Genomic DNA, 16,625 nt, shown 5'->3' with positions numbered 1-16,625 from the left:
ATGAATGAAGGCTTAAACGTCGGGGAAACATCCTCCGCCCCTGGAAAAAGAAGAGGAAAGTATTGTGCAGCTTTTGACTGCAATAATAGCGCCTATGATGTAAACGGCACTCGTACAAGCTATCATTTCTTCGAGTTTCCCAAGGACGCTCAGCGAAGGAATCGGTGGTGTTCACTTATCAAGCGGCGACACGGACAGGACGACTTTGCTGTTTACACCGCTACTGTCCTCTGTCATGAGCATTTTCGGGCAGAAGATATCTCCAAAAAACTTTCTGATCGCTGGAATTTGAAGACAGGTTTGTGATATTGTCGAGCTTTTGTTGTGCTTTTGGTATGTTTACATGGCAACAGTGCTGTGTGCGTTCATGATTTGAGTTATCAAAACTTAAAATATTTTAGACTTTAGAAACAAGGATTCGTTTAAGATTAAAATTTAAAGATTTTGGTTGTTTTATTCGACGATTGTTGTTTTATTGTAAACTTTATGATTCAAAGTGTTTCATGTCTTGTTATTTTTGTCACTGAATGATAAAAACCTATAGATCATAAAAGCAAAGTTTTAAAAATATTTAATGTATGCTTATTAATATTGCTGGACTTAACACAAAAGCAATCAACTTAATTACAGATTAACTCATAATAAATAAATCTGAAATGATTGCTATCACATTTATTAAGTTCTATTTATTTATTCATTTATTTACAAGGTGCAGAGCCATGTCTATTTAGCTGGACAAAGCAAGCAAACCCAAGAAAGGCACTAAGAAAAAGAAACATTGATGAGTCAACTGTTGGAGTAGCAGCATCAGCATTGCAGTTTGGAACCTGCTCAGTATTACCCTCTAACAATGCTTCAACTGATGCTGCTGCTTCATTTTCACAGTGTGATGAAAATGCTGCTGAAGTGGAGTGTGAGACAGAGTCACCTCAAACAGAGCCATATGTTGTCTTTGAACTGCAAAGGAAAATTGAATCACTTGAAACTCAGCTAGCTGACTGCCAGGAAAGCTCAGTGAAGCAGAAAAGGAAAATGCTGTGTTGCTGGCACGTCAATTTTCCATCGACAAAATTAAAGATGACAACGCTGCTGTTTTATTTTACACCGGATTCCCAAGTTACGAGGCATTAATTAGCTTCTACAAGTACATTGAGCCGAAGCTTTCCAAAATGCAGTACTGGAAAGGTGAAAATCTACTAAAGGAAAGCCAGCCTTATCAACGTGATGATAACAAGCGTAAACCTTGGCCATCAAGGAAGCTTACTTTTCTGGACGAGTTCCTATTGGTGCTTATGAGACTGAAGGCTGGTCTATTTGTACCAGACCTTGCTGACAGATTGGGCATCAGTAGCAGCATGGTTTCCAGGATCTGCATCACCGGGATAAATTTACTCTATCATGAACTCAAGGACCTGTCTCCATTTTCCACACAGGAGCTTGTTCGTAAAAACATGCCCAAGGAGTTTGCCCAGTATGCCACAACCAGGATCATTTTAGACTGCACTGAACTATTTACTCAGCGACCATCTGCTATGTTGGCCCAGTCAGCCAGTCAGAGACATGGTCAGATTATAAACACCGTAATACTTGGAAGTTGCTAGTTGGGGTAACCCCAAATGGACAGGTCACTTTTTTGTCAGATCTCTGGGGCGGGCGTGTGTCTGATAAGCAAATAACAAGAGAGAGTGGTGTCTTAGATTTGTTGCAAGTGGTTGATAATGTCATGGTTGATCGCGGATTTGACATTTATGCAATTGTACCTGCTGGCATTACAGTAAACATGCCACCATTTTTGGCTGGCCGTGATCGAATGACAGCAACTGAAACTGAAGAGACTATGAGCATTGCTTCAGTCCGCACTCACGTGGAGCGTGCCATTGGCAGCATTAAAGTGCCCCTAACCCCAAAATATTTTTTTCGCTGAAATGAATCTTTTCACCTGTTCGAGACGCGTTGCGGCCATTTTTTCCTTTTTCTAACAAATCCTGCCATTTTATAGGCTTCGAAAGTTGCGAAAATCAAAGCATCTTGTGTTCACGACCGAGTCAGAAGGGGAGTGGGTCTATTCCTGATGTGACGTCACAATCTAATTTGCATGCATTTTTACAAAGAGTTAATGCCATGTAAATAAGTTTGTGACGTCACATCAGGAATAGGCCCACTCCCCTTCTGACTCGGTCGTGAACACAAGATGCTTGGATGTTCGCAACTTTCGAAGCCTATAAAATTGCAGGATTTGTTTGAAAAATGAAAAAATGGCCGCAATGCGTTTCGAACAGGTGCAAAGGTTAATTTTAGCAAAAAAAATATTTTGGGGTTAGGGGCACTTTAAGACGTACCACATATTAGATGGCACTTTGCCGAATACCTTGAGCCCCTATGCAACACAAATTGCAACTGTCTGTGGCTTTCTGACAAACTTTCTACCCCCTTTACTACCACCGGCCAATCTTTGATTCTAGTATTCACACTGGTATAATTAGTGTATATGTTACAGGTCAAAATAGAATAATTACAGGTTAAAATTTTTTAACCTAGGTTGATTCTCAATTTTGTTTGTCTTCTCGCTCTAACACACGAATAATTAGGTCTCGGTACAAAGGAATTTAACCTGAATTTAATTATGACCTGTATCTAATACATGCATTCAGTAATTTTGGGCTGATTACAGGCAGTTTGTCCTGGTTAGCTGGTATGACTTTGATTTTTAAGCACATCAACTTATGTTGACCTGTGAAGTTTTAACTTTAAACCATTTCTTGAGCAAGAATAGTGTCCGTATGGAAGCCAACCACCATGTAGGTAAAGGACCTTCCCTCTTTTAACTCGTTCAGTTATCATCTCAGGGAAAAAAGCCCTTCGATAAAAATAATCAATCTTTGGCAACAATTCATCAAACCATTTGCTGTTTTCAAAGTGGATTTTTTCAACAAACAGTGGCATGTTGTCTCCAAAGTACACTACAAAAATTATTCCTTCAAGGGGTATAATGGAACAGTACAGCTGACCTTGAACTTGACAAAAATAGTTGTGGTTCCCTTTAAGTTGCACAGACCCATCAGCCAGTTTCTCCAAAAAGAAACTCTTTGCTTTGCAAGCTTCATCAACAGTCATGCCAGCCTTGCTGAAAGAAGATTTTATTTCCATCCCCCATTTTTTACCAGTGTCAATCATAGTTACTACTCTGTCTAAGCTTGCTCCAAGGTATGGTTTGTCTTTAGACAGTGACAATCCAGGTTCCTCCACACTTACTGCAATACCATCCCTCTGCATTTCCCGTATGAATAAATCAACAGCTTTCTGTTCGCTTTCAATTCCATACTGCACAGCTTCAGTTGTAAAGTTACTGTTGAGTATTGCCTTCAATTTATTTGAAGGCTCCACTTTTGTTTTGGCAGCATTTCCAAAATTTGAGGCTGTCAGTAGAGTTTTCCTTTTTTCAAACCATAGGTTGTTCTTGGCTTGCCCCCTGGTCAACCTTTCACTTTCCTGTACCCCCTGTAGAGTAATAGTTAGACTGGAAACATGCTCATCGATCATACTTTTAAAACGACTAGTAGCTATGTCATAGCTGTCGGTGAAGGCAACACTTTCCTGTTGCTCTTCATTCTCTTGAAGGGTGGGTACCTCAGAACAGTTCGATTTGATGTCATGAAAAAGAAAAAAAGAGCAGGAAGGCAGGCAGTTTTGAAGGCTCTCGCTTAAAGTTTTGAACCTTCCTTCATCTCTGTTGCGCTGTTGTGGTGGTCTTGGGTCGAACTTTATAAGTTTCGGCTTAAGGCGGATGTTCTTCTTCCCAAATCTTACTTTTCGTATTAAGATTTCATCAAGGGGCTTGGCTGCAACGCTCTGATTGCGTGGAACCACCCATACCGAAAGACGCGATGTGCACGATAGTGGTTCAGGATGTTTTTGTAAACCTTATCTTGTAAAGTCTTCCAAGGCAAACAACACACCTCCGATATGATTGCACTTTCCCTTACCCTGTGAGCCAAGCCCGGCGGGACACGTACAAGCTGCGCGTGATACATCACATTGAGGAGTGAACTCCACGACCACTCGATAAGGCGACTTTTTCATCGATGGCAAAACACTGGCTTTTACGTACGTTTTGCCCTCATGGGTTTTGCTTTCAAGCCTTTTAACGTTCCCTTCAAAGAAAAATTGGTAAGATTTTAATTTCTTAAAATTTGTTCCCTTGAGCACAATGTGGCGGAACTTGCGCGTTGACACAACCAGGTAATAGTAAAGTTGAATAAAATTTAGTTCGGGAAGCTGACGTAAATCAGTGAACCATCCGAGGGCAGAGATTCGTTTTAAAGTTTCATCGTACTTGAAGTGATCCTGACCAGTGTTATCGCTACTTTGCTGATGATTCTCACCCGGTCGTAGCACGTGTCGCACGAGTATCGCGTAAACTTTTAACACCAAATCTGCTTTTATTCCGCCCGTCGCTTCCGAATTAGAACGCAAAATTTCCCTTAAATCCTTCACTTTTAACTTCTGGATATCCTCTAGCGTTGAAATCTGCATATCCTTGTAAACTAGCACCAATTTAGATGAGATTGAACCACGAAAGACTTCTCCGATCAGCTGTATTTACTGTTTTTGTATTACGCGGGTCACCGGCAGCCTCACTATGGTGTTTGCGCGGTTACTAATCCAATATGGCGCCGGGAACTGTAAATAGGGCTATTGGCCAAATGGAGTATATAATTTTAGGAAAGTCCCGGCGTTCCTTTTTGTAACACGTTTGCGAAGACTACCCTCTCTATTTTGATGAAATTTATGGCATCAAATAAACTTAAAATACATTTAAAATTTCTCCTAGGTTCCTGAAAACTTAATATCATTTTCAGTAGAAATGCAGCTACTTCTTGGGCAAATTTTAATAAAACAGATTCAAATAAAAAGAATGTACAGCTCTTTATTGTAAAAACTTCAAATTACGCCGTTTTCGCGTTCGCCAAAAACCTACTCGACATGAAAGTTGAAAGCCTTTACACAATGAGATTCATTTTCGTGACAAAAAAGAAAACCTAAGAGAGTGTACTTCTTCCACTGGAGGCGCTGCATCTATTCAGGCATTTCTATCCTCCATAACATCGTTGGATTTTTTTTAAATTGCCTAAAACCAGGCGAAAACCACGACAGCGTTTCTTCTTGTAACATCTTGTTGGAAAATAGGTCATAGAACCAAAGGGTTTATTTAAACCCTAATTCTTGAGCATCACAGACCGAAGGCAGGACTTACTATTTTTCATTGTGAACTAATTTAAATAGGCCATTTCCGAGTTCATGTCTGCCTCCTCTTCAAAGTGAGTTTAAGTGCGACGTTTTTGTGATGGTTATTAGTTCTACTTCACATGTGAATGAAAACTGATTCCTAAAAAAAAAAGATTCGCACTTAGACTCGCTTTGAAGAGGAGGCAGACATGAACTCGGAAATGGCCTATTGTATTATGAAAAATTATGTAAAATAAGGACTGTGTTCATTGGAGCGTTACCATAGGGCCTGGAGATGAATCTAAGAAAGACATTCACGCATTTATCTATTCTTTCACTCACTCACTCACTCACTCACTCATGCACTCACTCACTCACTCATTCACTCACTCACTCACTCACTCACGCTCATCCATTCATTTATTCTTTTATTCATTAATTCATTTATTCATTATTTCATTCAATTGTTTTCTCATTTATCTATTTATTTGTTTACTTATTTATTCATTCTGGACTTACGCAGGTCGTCCAAAGGTCACTCTGTCGTTTGGTCCATCTTACGTTGAAATCAGAAGAAATATCACGTTACCGGTATGTCAAGTGATTGGTTACCCTCCTCCAACAGTCAAGTGGCATAAAGTACATGACGCCCCGACGCAAAATAAAACGAACGTGAGCCATGGACAGCTGCCAATAGAAAATACTGACAAGAAAGACTATGGTTTGTACAAATGTACAGCATCAAATAAATTAGGTCAGGATTCAGCTGTTACACAACTTAATGTGGTAGAGCTGCCACAGTTCAGAGTCCGACCACCGGCGCAGTCTAAGATACTAACTGCTATGAATATAACCGTACCCTGTCAGGCTACTGGAGATCCACAACCAGTAGTGACTTGGGTGAAAAGTGATGGAAATCTTCCTGGTGGAAGATCAAGTGTGAGCGAGAATGGAACACTAAAAATTTGGAATTCCAAAAAGGAGGACTCTGGCATCTACACCTGCGTGGCTTCTTCTTATGGAGTTTTAAAGTCTTTTTCCGCTATGAGGTTGACTGTGGCGGGTAAGTCTCATTTTGTCTAGTAAGATGGAGTTTTAAGGCCTCAAATCCACCATTATACTTTCACTGTTCTACATGAGATGCAGAAAATAGTAGAAAAGGTGTAGACCCTCGATGTGCGCATGATCGGGTAGTGGAAGGCAGGTAATATACCTGAAGGCCAAACAACTTGATTGCATGGACCAGTGCTAGAAAAACTTATTAAGAAATTACTCCTCGACGATCCTAGCAAATGGTTTGCAATTAAACGTTGTACGATCCCAAACGTACTGTAAGTCTTTTGCATTTACCCTAAAATCATGACAGGATAAATTACGTCGTTTTTACCAGATATGACATATGAAAATCAATTCACGTCCTCCATGAATTTAGTTTATCGGACATGATACGACTGTGCTAGTATTTTCGTTGATAACTGTCCAGCCGAGGTCTTTGCCCAAAACAAATCTGGCTCTGGCTCTGATTGGTTTTGAATTGCCAATGAATTTCAGCTTGGGATGAAGCTGGTTCTAGTTATTTCTTTCTAATGCAAATCGTATTAATTAATTACAAAAACAACAATCCTTAATTTTAATTTCCGCAGTATTTGAAGGAGAACTTCTGATCATTGGTACCATAAACCATTCTTCATCTTTTAGTCATCTGCCTTAACATTTTCAAGTTTCCTTATTTCTTTCTTTTCAAGTTGTTTAACAAGAAAAAAAGGGGATCAGGTAGGGCAAAGCGCTCACGATTTACAAGGTTACGTTTTAGGGGCCGACCATTTAACTCTTGTGGGGAGGGGGTCAGCAAGATGTTTCTTTTCTAGCAACCTGGCTGGTGGGAAGGATACTTTTTTCCCTCCTAAATGTTCTGCAGGATATTTTTTTCTCTCTTCATTTCACTGCAGGAGTCTTTTTCCTCAAAAAAGTGTCGTGTTTACATCTACAGAATGTATTTACATTTACATTGTGGTTATTGCAGTAATAGTTCTAATATGAAGCTGCAAAGCCTTAAAATGTTGTAAGCTATACAAAATCATTCTTGTATAGCTACATGTTTTCGGAATGCCATTCTTTAGAATCATTTAATATTACCTAATAACAATATTCTCATGTTATTAAGTGATGCAAAAATAATTTTAGATTTGCCCATTAGATCATCTGCTAGTGAGGCCCTGAATAAGCTGAAATGGAAGACTCACGCAAGACGTAGGGCCGAGCATAGGGCAACATTTATTTATAAATGTTTAAATAACTTATTTTCACATCGTTTTAATGTAGAATTTAATAAAGATAAACATGATTATAATACAAGATGTAAAAACAATATACGTAAGAGTGCATCTAGTAGAAATTGGGGCCATTGGTCTTCGACAAATTTTGCCTCAAACGATTGGAATAAATTAGACCTTTCAATCAGACAAAGCCCATCATTAGCTAGTTTTACAACAGCGTTAAGAAATGTAAATAGTCTTTAGTGTAATTTTTATATATTCATATATTAGTCTATATTTTTCCTTTTTGTTTTATTTTAATCTTTGAGGACTCTTTTGTAAATCACTTCTCCGGTGAAATTGATCTCCTCAATAAAGATTATTATTATTTATTTATTTATTTATTTATTTATTTATGCTCCACAGGTAGATTTGAAAATGTTTAGCTTCTTAATAAAAAAAAAGATAAAAATAGCAAGAAGCAGTTCAGAAATGCTCATAGCATGGTAATTACTGCTAGAATCATCAGTTACAATTTAAAAGTGGACTGAAATCTGCAAAACAAATGTGAAAGCAGAATTAAAGTTAGTTGATCATGGAATAATTGTTAAATATGTTGTCAAATTAACAATTATTCCATGAGCACGCGTTGGATATGAGATGATAGATAGCCAACGAGGCGCGTTGCGCCGAGTTGGCTACAATCATCTCATATCCAACAAGCGCCAGTGGAATAATTGTTTTATCAAAAACGCCCCCAAAATATAGAAAACTAGACTACAATAAAAATAAAAAGGCCCAAAAAATCACGCATATGCTTGCCGCGTTTGTAGATCATGGTATAATGGCTCATAACCCATAATGGGTTAAAGAATCAAAACTCTCGAATTGCATTATCCAATGATCCAGTTTTTAATAATATTGTATAAGACATTGCAAAAACCTTATATTTTCAATAGAAAGTAATTACATGAAAATGCTTCAGTTGATAAGATTAAAAATGAACAAATTATTTTTCTTTGTCTAATAAAACTTGATTCTTCAAATAGTCAAATTTACCTCGACTACTGCTTGTGATAAGCTAACGAGTTTGGATACAGTATGAGCCAGCAAGCCAGAAATCCCTGATCCCAATAACCGCAAGCTACCTAAGGAACTGTAGGCTAACTGCACTGCTAACTAGGCTAGCCAATGTGTAATTTAGGCTAACCGTAATGGCTTGCATGACTCCTATGACTTGGAGCCATGTGAACCGAGCAAGCAAGAAATCCCTTATCCCATTACAAGGGCAAACCGCAAGCTGTCTAAGCTAACTGTAGGCCAACTGGTGTGACGTTTAGGCTAAACAGAGTGTTACTTAGGCCTATCAATGTGTTATTTTAATAGGCTAACCAGAGTGGCTCGCTGGCTTGCAGATTATCCGGAATGGTGGCCGTTTTGCTGGGATTTTGTAAAGCTCCCCAGGAATGATGAAATAGCTTGCAACATTTTTTTGTTGTTGCTTGCTGCATGCAATTTTTTTCTTCCAACAAGCGCTTGCAGGAAATTTCTTTTCAAAGTCACCCACACCCCCTCAAGAGTTAAATGGTCGGCCTATTAGAGCCACGGACTTCCACCGGAAGTTATCTTCTTTCATTGTTAATTTGTCATTTAAAAAAAATGTATTCCCCTGACTACCAAAAGGAAATTTTTATTCGTCCTTTTATAATAAAATTGGACAACTCGGAGTCCTATTACAAAAAGAAACAGAGATTGATTTTGCAATGTGAGAACTAAAACGACATTTTTTTACAGTTTGTCAGGCTATAGGCGTGGCTGAGAGGAACATCATTCCAGATAATAAAATCACTGCGAGTTCCTTTCATGACATTAATTATTATCCATACTATGAGCGAACAAACGAAGGCAGGGGAAATAGAGCGTGGTGCACAAAGACCAAAACTGATAGAACGGACTACCTTCAGGTTGATATGAGTGCAATGCATTTTGTTTGCAAAGTGGCAACACTCGGAAATGAACGCGACCATGTATGGACCACCAGTTACAAATTACAATTTTCGCTGGATGGCGTAAGATGGAACACTTACACGGATAACAATGCTGAGAAGGTTAGATATCGTTGTTCTTTTTCGGAGAGAATCTGTTACAATCATCAAAATAAAGAACTAATTCCATACGGAAACCAAAGTAATCATCACCAGGATGATAAGATTGGAGGTTATTATGACATACCTTCAGTTGTTCACAAAATTCCTGTCTTGAAGCTGGTTACCGCAGTAGAATTCAAACAGCAAATCAATGTGTGATCTTGATGCATTTGAGACATTTTGAACTAGGCCGCGCGATTGAAATTTAGTCAGTCATAAAACGTTTGTGGTACACATGTCTTCGCACCCTGCTAGAAGAGCCTTTCTTTTGCTTGTTCGATTTTGGAGTTCTCGAGAAGGAATCTGTGTGAATCGAGTAAGATGCGCTGCATGTTGCCACGAACAGTTTTGAACCCAGATCTCGCCACCATCTTGATTTTTCATGGTACAGCGGGCTCAATTACAGCCATCGGTTTTATCACTAACGGATGCTAGCAGTGGAAAAAAAAAAAAAAAAAAAAAACAATTTGATGAGAGAAAACAAGATTGACTAGTTCAAACGTTCGGGTTGCAGCGGCTTCAAAGAGTTGACGCGATTCAGGCAGAGCCTCCTATTCTCCTCCTCAGTAAAGAAAAAGACTAAAGGAGGCTCTGCTCGCTGGGTGATGTCTAAGAAACATTGAATAAAATCAGCCCACTTTGCAAATACTTACGCCCATTCAAATCATGAGATGAGATGAATGGGGTAGGGTAGGGTGGGGGACAGGCTGAACAAGTGTAGATGAATTCGCGCGAGACTGTTTGTTTGGCGCGTGTGAAAAAGGGCCACCAATGTAAATTTGTCCCAAGACTTTTGTCCATGATTATAGGATAGGAAATCTATGTACTTTTGCCGTTTCCCTGGAAAATTCAGAAGTGTTCAACAGGATTCGAATTCCTAACTTCTGTGATGCCGTTGCAATGCTCTATCAGCTGATCTAATATATGGATTGAGCCAAGCCTAAAAGCAGAGCTCCCTGGTTATTTATTCTTACTGCCTGTAGGGTTAGTGAAAATAAAAGGTTTCGAATTGTCCGCGTCTTGGTCATTCCGGATGCTGCTTAATTAAATCATTCTCTTTGCTTTCTTCTCTAAAAAAAGTCATTGCCTAACAAGTGAATTCCACGGTAAATTATTTCACGCTAATTAGCAACTATTCACCGAAGTGGAGGTGGCTAGCGGTGGATATTTACCGCGAAGGGCGAGGTAAATGACCACCACTAGCTACCGACACTGAGGTGAATTGTTGTTTTAGTATATACTAAAACATTGAGATAATATAGCACAAGAAGATGATTTTAATTCATTTATTTCTGCAAAGATTTTTGGGTGCAAATTCCGCGCGAATTGCTCGGAGGTGAATAGCAGTGGTATCCGGAGTTTGAGCAGTCATCAGCGCGCTCGTTCAACTCTACCCACTGTTTTGGTATATACTAAAAACCGATATCGCATGAATCACAAAGCGATGAGTGCGACATCGGTTTTTCCAGTGAAATTTACTTTACAATTCATCAGTTTGGCAATGAATAATTTCTTGAACCGCATGAATTTTAAAAGAAAACAAGCACACCCTCAGCGAGCAAATGTGAAAGAAAAAAAAGCCATTTCAGAGTCAACTGTCAATAGCCAGCGAATAGAAATCACCCTAAAATTAGAAGCCATCAAAAAATTTTGTCAGTTCAAGATCAAAAAATAGTTTTAGGGCACAATTACATGGATAATTTCAGCCCGGGCTGAGATTTCAGCCCGGGTTCTAAAAGAAATCCTCTTAAAATTAAAGTGGCGATTATATGGAGAAGGTTTCAGCCCGGGCTGAAAATCCTAGCCCGGTTTCTGAAACTGGGCTAGGATTTTCAGCCCGGGCAAACGGGCCTAACTTATGCAAATGAATGACTCTAAACTCTTTGCTCTTAAAATCGCATATTTAATTTAGTTTCCCTAGACAATGGGGCCAAGATGTCGCCGAAACGTCGGAATCTTTTACCTCTTTTGCCATTTCCATTAGTAGGGCTAACGCTCACATGGGATAGAAACCTAGCACTTCACATTACACTCCAGTCAGCTAAGTCTGTTCTTTTATCGTTAGTTTTTACCCGTATATGTTTATCTAAATCACTGTTGAATAATAATAATAATAATAATAATAATAATAATAATAATAATAATAATAATGATGATGATGATGCTAATAAATACATCTTATTCGATGGTTTAACATATTTTTCCGAGCCCCACAGGGGCGAGGAAAATATGAGCAATGAGTAAAATGTCCGCGAGTATTATATGTTAAACCATCGAATAAGAGATTTATTATTCCACTACAAAAAGATGTTATTTTGGTTCAATTTTATCTGGTAAGAGTGTTTTAAAAAAAATACATCGTCTGTACATGCATGTCGTTCAGGGCGCTTGCGAACGATGTAAACAGCACAGAAAGCCAGCCAAATGTCCTTTATTTGATTTTATAAACGAAACGACGAGAGACAAGCGATGACAAGCTAAATTCTCAGGCTTTGCATCGCGTTGAAAACAATTTCTTTCATTGAAAAACTGCCGTTCCGTCCGTATTTGCTCTGTTCTAAACCGGTCAAACCGGGACACTACAGCGTATTACCGTCTCATATTTTGCGCGTTATCTTGACCAAATATGGTAAAATGGCGTAATAGTGGAATAATAATAATAAATAATACTTGTATACTTGTGCCCAACATTGGTGGCCATACTTCAGCTACTCAATCTAGTTTACAGCATACATCTTTAATATTGGACATCACGTTAACCATAAAATGTAATACCAGTATCACCCGACCATATCGCGCAGCTCAAGTTTGGAGCTCATGGACGTCAGCTTTTTTTTTTTTTTTAAGTTGACCGCTGGCCAGGTACTGGTTTCGATTCGATCGTAGGTTTAAGAATGGTTAACCTAAACCAAAACGAGGCTTAATTTTCGTCACTTTGTGTGGCTTGACGCGGCTACACGGCCATGCTTCGTGAACTAATTAAAGCTTTTCACAGTCGATGGTTTTCATGTTTAGGTGGAAAACGGTTTGTAAAATATTTTTTCCTGCACTTTCGCTGGTTTTAATCCAAAACAGATTTGACATATATAGCCTGGGGACAGGACCACACTGGTGGCTACGCAGTTCTTCAAGTCAAGCATCTTTGGAGGGATATCACGAGAAAAGGGACTAAGGCCTAAGGCTATAGTCGAATTTAATTCAGACGAATTTAATTCCAATTAAATTCGCCCGTCCGTCGACATTATTTGCTCCGTGGTTTTACGCATCCAAATTAATGGCTCGAATTATGGTTGAATTTATTTCTCAGCCGGAATGCAATACACCTGGTCAGAGGTACAATTAATAATGTACGAAAATAATGTATGCATTTGACGCGACGCGGCTGGTGCGACGGATAAACTGATGACGGATAAATCGTCTAGGACGAATTTAATTTAAAAGGCGAATTTAACGCGTTTTAGACGTCGCTCTATCGTGGAATTTATTTTAAAGTGGGACCTGGAATTAAATTCGTCTGAATTAAACTCGACGATAGCTCGACGTATAAACTTGGCCTAAACAAATTTAAATATAGTGACGAGCAACGGGTTAAAGGGAAGAGGTGACGAAATTTGAGAAATTTAAGCAAGAAAGCCTCGAGTGAAACCGAAGAAAAAGGAGAAGAGAAAATTCCATTGAGGAACACCATAAAGCTAAGAGAACTAGACCCTCCGTGAGGGTACACTGGGTTGCCTGTGGTACGTGCAGCGTTCCAGGTAATTTTTTTCAAGTTGGGGCGTCATTAAGACCATTTAAGGGGTCACCCAGAAGTCATACCAGCAGAGGCCCTTTGGCTTACAGGTCCTCACACGTTCGTACGACGAAACAGATCCTTTTCTGAGGTTAAAAACCTGGCTACCGGCCTATTAATTAATCATTTGTCAGAAAGAAAAAATTCCTGTCCTCTTTAGAAAAAATAGACACGCAGTGGTAGTGAAGTAACACAGCGATTTATTCCATATAAAATGTCAACTGAGCTGTGTGTTGTCTTCCAGGAGATTCAAGTTGTCCTTGCGTAGTATGTAGCTCTAACAGTACACGATATTGTTTTGGTATTGTCTATCATTGTAGTGCCATGGTAGAAATCTTGGGTAAATAGCCTGAGAAGACATGTGGTTACTAGCAAAGTACTGAACCCAGAATCGAAAGATTGAAGAAAATACATGGGAAGTGAGAAACATTGGCTTCTGGGCTAATATGTTGATAATTTTCAAGCTTTCTCACAACTTCTTTCACCACAAGTTTAAGCGTGCCCTCTGAGCATCTGACCGCTTTGTAATACTAAATTCTACTAAAGTTAAGCCCTATTTAGTATCTGGATGGGTGACCTCAAACATACACCCCTTCGTTAAACAGAAGCATTGGACCGAAAATACTATTAACGCTAACAAATGCGAACTCAGCAAGGTACAGATTTTGTTAGCTTGCTTTATGCAAAAACAAATATTGATGCAAAAGTAAATTGATACACAGCAGGGATGGCACTAGGATTTTTCAATCTGGGTCCTGGGACCCGCATGTTCGGCCAAATTGGGGTCCCAAGCATTTGTTGGGGGTCCCAAAATCTTGGTGACCCTCTGCGAGAAAAAGAGTATGTTTTAAATTATGAGAAAAAGAGAGTAACCAACTTGGAATTAATATTGACGATATGCATATGTATATGCATATGCATAGGACCGGCTGACAAAGGCTTTTTCTAGAGCCGTTACATTCATTCCTGGAGAAGAACTCTGTTAATGAAAGAGCACCCCTCCCAAGGGTTTACGCATTACTGGTTTCCTCCCTTAGGAGCAACGAACAGTGACGTCTTTTGCTATATATTTGCATTCAGTGACTTGCAGAGTACATTCCTCTGAAGAAGACCGCAGAAGGCGGTCGAAAATTTAGTTTTAACCTTTTTAGATGTTTTAAACCCCATTTCTTAGAACTTCAATTATGAGCACAGATCGCTCCAACAGTTTTACAAACAACAGAATATACTGACAAATCAAAGCAAGTTGTGAGAGTTATTTAAGTCAGTGCCTTGCGTCCTGGGACGCATTAAATTTCGATGATGCATTTTTTGGATTTTATTTGCGTAAAAATGCACGATTTCTGCGTCAACGCGATCCCTGCACAGTTTTCAGAAAGAGCAGAAGGAAGTCTTTTTTTGTTTTTGTTTTTTTTGAAATTAATTAATTAATTAATTTATTCCACACACACACACACACACACACACACACACGCACACACACATACGCGCCCCTGGCTACTTGTGGGCCATATGTTTCCCAATCCCCCTTGTGGGGACTACGTCTTCTTTTGTAGTCATCCAAATAATATTTGCTACGATTGTTGCTTAATGTCTCATCTCTTCATACATCTCTTCAAATGTTGTAAAACCTTTAATTTTTTTGTGAGGACTTAGTTGTGAGGACGTAACAAAATGTTTAATGCTTGTGAGGACATCTGGTAATACCCTACTTGTGGGAACAGGCCAATACACAGCTTTTGTGGGGACTTCGCTATTTGCGGGGACATCTGCCGGTACCCTACTTATGGGAACAGGTCCGAATACACAGCTTTTGTGGGGACTTCGCTATTTGCGGGGACATCTGCCGATACCCTACTTATGGGAACAGGTCCGAATACACAGCTTTTGTAAGGAATTCACTATTTGCGGGGACATCTGCCAATACCTGATTTATGGAAAGACGCCAATACAAACATTTTCAAACAGATTTGATATACGATGATGTTCTCGTGGTTGCAATATTAGTCAACCTGTTGGCTAAGCCTTTAGGTTAACGATAAAATGATATACCGTAAAAATTCCGAAAATAACCCTCGTGGCTTATATTTTTCAAAGGCCTTTTTCGAGGGGCTTATCTACGGAGGGAAACTTGCGTTTCCGAATCGACTGGGCTAACCTTATAGTTGGAAGTGAATTTACTGTTTTTGCTTTGTTTTACTTTGTATTTGAGGGCAATTTTCCAAGTACAAGCTCCCCGGGGTCTTATATTTGGAGGGGCGATTTCACGGAGGATTTTTTGCGTTACCGCTTTGGGAGGCTTATATTTGGAGGAGCTTATTTTCGGAATTTTACGGTATATGAATTGGATCATTTATGAACTGCGGATATGAAATCAAGTGAAGCTATGATATTCGCATTTGTGGACGCAATTTTTGCAATTGCGTAGAGAAGCCTGAAAAATTCAGGACTTCAACGGGGTTTGAACCCGTGACCTCGTGATACCGGTGCGACGCTCTAACCAACTGAGCTATATGGAATCAAGTGAAACTATAATCTTCGCAGTTGTGAACGCAATTTTTGCAATTTTTGCAACCACGGTATCGCGAAGTCACGGGTTCAAATCCCGTTGAAGTCCTGAATTTTTCAGGCTTCTCTACGCAATTGCAAAAATTGCGTTCACAACTGCGAAAATCATGGCTTCACTTGCCTTTTTTATTGACCAGCCCCTGAAAAAAATAAGAAAATGGCATTAAAACCATTGTTGCCACTGCCCACGCCTGAAGAAGGAAACAAAAATAGGAAAAAGAGACAATTTAATAACCAGGCAATTTTTTTTTGCATTCATTTTGTAGGTCATACAGTTGCTGAAAGCAAGCAAGACTCAAACAATTTCTGACTAGGATTTCAAGCTACAGCTACAGCTATAACATTTTTCTTCGTTTACAAGACTCATTGCAGTCATGAAGGAACAATGTTTCCCACTATTCAAGTCTCTAGTAGTGAGTTTGAGGTTTTCTTCATGGCTCGGACCAGGATGATCTTCTCATGAATTCGTTCTCGTGGTCACGTAAACTCATAGTGAGCAAACGCACCCGAACAAAAATAATTAAGTTTTGCTAGCAAACACCTTTGCCGGACAACTGTTAAATCTAAACATTTGGAGAAGATAAGCGACTACAGAAGAATGATTACGGAATGCACTACACTTTTTCTATGCCAAGAACA

The 16,625-nt window shown here is 39.2% G+C and overlaps 1 long non-coding RNA gene and 2 pseudogenes across 7 annotated transcripts in view; 1 reads left to right on the top strand and 2 right to left on the bottom strand.

Annotated features, from left to right (window-relative positions):
• Positions 1 to 1,402, top strand: LOC137994948 (uncharacterized; annotated as a pseudogene).
• A 1,319-nt stretch (positions 1,403 to 2,721) lies between these two features.
• On the bottom strand, positions 2,722 to 4,548 carry LOC137996039 (uncharacterized; annotated as a pseudogene).
• An 11,687-nt stretch (positions 4,549 to 16,235) lies between these two features.
• The window catches only part of LOC137997574 (uncharacterized), a 339,842-nt gene continuing 339,452 nt past the window's right edge, over positions 16,236 to 16,625 (bottom strand). For 4 of the 7 annotated variants that reach the window (XR_011122505.1, XR_011122501.1, XR_011122502.1 and 1 more), the window contains one exon: positions 16,239 to 16,625. This exon is cut by the window's right edge and continues 2,575 nt beyond it. This is a non-coding gene — a long non-coding RNA (uncharacterized lncRNA). The other 3 variants (XR_011122503.1, XR_011122504.1, XR_011122500.1) reach the window with 2 other exon arrangements.

Source organism: Montipora foliosa, chromosome 3, assembly GCF_036669935.1.
Source record: "Montipora foliosa isolate CH-2021 chromosome 3, ASM3666993v2, whole genome shotgun sequence".
NCBI classification, from domain to species: domain Eukaryota; kingdom Metazoa; phylum Cnidaria; class Anthozoa; order Scleractinia; family Acroporidae; genus Montipora; species Montipora foliosa.
This window is presented reverse-complemented; position numbering and strand designations above follow the sequence as displayed.